This window comes from Lolium perenne, chromosome 6 (genome assembly GCF_019359855.2).
Source record: "Lolium perenne isolate Kyuss_39 chromosome 6, Kyuss_2.0, whole genome shotgun sequence".
NCBI lineage: Eukaryota > Viridiplantae > Streptophyta > Magnoliopsida > Poales > Poaceae > Lolium > Lolium perenne.
In genome coordinates, this window is record NC_067249.2 from 5,375,887 (window position 1) to 5,378,819 (window position 2,933).

At 41.9% G+C, this 2,933-nt stretch overlaps 1 long non-coding RNA gene across 1 annotated transcript; it reads right to left on the reverse strand.

The window, feature by feature from the left end:
- Positions 1–744: 744 nt before the first annotated feature.
- Positions 745–2,207, reverse strand: LOC139832848 (uncharacterized). Its single transcript, XR_011747449.1, has 4 exons — positions 1,803–2,207; positions 1,304–1,391; positions 962–1,205; positions 745–876 (listed from the first exon to the last, which is right to left on the reverse strand). It is a non-coding gene; the product is annotated as an uncharacterized lncRNA (long non-coding RNA).
- Positions 2,208–2,933: the final 726 nt, after the last annotated feature.

Here is a 2,933-nt window from a genome sequence, read left to right on the forward strand (position 1 = left end):
TAAATTAAAATATTAATTATAAGATTTTTTGAGTCCTAACATATTACTATTACTTTTATAAAATTATTTCAAGTTTTAGGTTTTGCAAAAAATATTAAATTTTTAAAAAATAATTAAAAATAATAAAAATTTAAAAAGTTAATTTTATTTATTTATTCAACATTATTATTACATCATTACTTTTGTTTATTAAAAGAATTATTTGGAATTCAAACGATAAAAAGTGTGACATCGACCAACATGTTAATAGGATTGATATGATACTACTATCACATACATGCGCGCGAACCACTTGGAAGTGGAACGGGATGGAACTTGGAAGTTAAGCGTGCTAGTGCGGGAATAGTGTGAGGATGGGTGACCGACCGGGAAGTTTGACTACGGATAAGTAATTTGACTAGAGATTAAGTGTAGTTAGAGACTAACGGGAATACTAGTAATTCTGAAAAAAATAAAAAAAAGAGGCCGTGAAAAAAAGGGTGTGAAAAATAATTAGAAAAAATGGAAAAAAAAATTAAACGAAATAGGCTTTAATACCGGTTCGTAACACGAACCGGTACCAAAGGTCTCCAGCCCCACGGGTTCCTCCGTGCCCACGTGGAGGCACCTTTCGTACCGGTTCGTAAGGAACCGGTACTAAAGGTGAGAGGCTTTTAGTACCGGATAATTAGTACCGGTTCCAAAACCGGTACTAAAGGCCCTTTAGAACCGGTACTAAAGGGGGGTTTTTCTACTAGTGCACATGTAGCACTTAGGCCGATAAACTTGTTACCGGTCCAATTTTCTCGAGGATTGTCACCTTAAAATCCAACGGCAATATAAGGCTGGAAACATCCATGATTTAAATGCTAGTTCCATCTCCTTTGACCAACCCAGCTGATAATAAAATTTTAAGAACAACATCAATTTTTTATCCATAGTTAAGGTATACATATAACTAAAAAATCCATCAAGTAAATACCAGACTGGATCACATGTCTTCTTTTCCGTATCTTGTCTGTATTCAACATTTGTATTTGAGCATATGCATATTGGAGCAAACTTTGTCAGCACAACAATTTAACTCGCAATAAAGAATGAATCTATATGAGAAAAATAATTTCAGAATTCAGAGAGTCAAGCTTGCCATACCACATCTGAGCAGCTGTACATTTTCACGTACGAAAATTCTCTAGGCCTTAGCTGGCTATAATCTTGAACTCCGGCTGCAGAAAAATAAAATAAAGCGCACCAGGAAAATCACAATAGCATTGACGAAGGTGCTGGTAATGATGAACTGAACACAAGGCACAAAAGTGTATACCTCTTTCTTCATCTAGTCTTCCTTCTCCTTCAGGATCGCATATCACAGAAGTGTATACCTCTTTCTTCGCATATATCACAGAGACCATCTGTGGCACATTTACACGTTTACTATTGGATGATATAGTGTATAAATGCATTCACTACAAAGGCCACACTCAACCAAGTTTCCTTTTCCTTCTCTACAACAACTCAGTGTCGATGCAACAAGTTTTACTGCTAGTTGCTACTGTGTTGATAAGCCATTGCTGCCAAATTAGTTCCAACAAATACTCATTGATATTTGGCAAATGTCGTAGCAACCTATAGATTACATCCTTTAGATAAAAATGAATTGTGGTCTGAATCCTTGACTACAGATGTTCACGCTTGAGAGATCAAAGTACAAAGCAAATCTAAATTTTTCCCTGCATTTATCTGACGAAAACCAATTTTCCATACAATTATCCATTGTTCCATTGCTTGACGAAAGGTCTCTGCTCAAATTTAAGGCCCCGAACCTGAAGAAAGTGCAGCAACCAGCAGGGAAGTTGTGGAGTAGCGTGCCGGTGTCGTCGGCCTCCTGGCATGGAGGACGGCCTCGCTTCCCCAGCGCTTCCACGGTGTGGAGGGCGGCCTCGATTCCGCGTATTTCCCCGGCATGGAGGGCGGCCTCGATTCCGCGGCGCTTCCCCAGCATGGAGGGCGGCCACGATTCCGCGGAGATTCCCCGGCGTTGAGGGCGGCCTCGATTCTCCGGCGATTCCCAATCGTTGAGGGTGTGGCCTCCCTTCTCCGGCGTTGAGGGCGCCCCCTCCCGTCGAAGGCGGGCTCGCGCGGCGGCAGCGGGCATGCTCCAGTGGCGGCGGCGCTAATCGGAGGCGGGCTCGCGCGGCACCCGCGGCGGCGGACAGGGAAGTGCAGCGTGGTCGCACGTAGGGTGGCGCATGATAGAGGCGGTTCCAAAAAAAGATGCCTCGTTCTTTCATTTGTGATTATCGCTAATGCGGCTGCGGGGCGGACAATGGTCCGCTCGGTCGTTCTAGAAAGTTTTCTACCGTAGGATTCGTGTTGTACGGCTAAGATCGTTTGGATCACCACCCTCTCTCCCTTTTTATATTAGTGGAGATTACCTCCTTTACTGTGTTTGAGTGGATTTTTTTGCTCCATTAAACTTCAGTAACCTTGGGTAATGTCCAGAAGTGTTGGAAATGATTGTGTCCTTGCTGAACATGTGAATTTTTGATTACGCACTAACCCTCTAATGAGATTGTTTTGAGTTTGGTGTGAAGGAAGTTTTCAAGGATCAAGAGAGGAGGATGATATAATATGATCAAGAAGAGTGAAAAGTCTAAGCTTGGGGATGCCCCCGTGGTTCATCCCTGCATATTTCAAGAAGACTCAAGCATCTAAGCTTGGGATGCCCAAGGCATCCCCTTCTTCATCAACAACTTATCAGATCACCTCTAGTGAAACTATATTTTTATTCCGTCACATCTTATGTGCTTTACTTGGAGCGTCTGTGTGCTTTTATTTTCGTTTTGTTATCTTAGTTCTCTGAATAAATTGGATCCTATCTATCTTGTTTAGGAGAGAGACACGCTCCGCTTTTTCATTTGAATACTCCTATTCTTCACTTATATTTGTTGAGT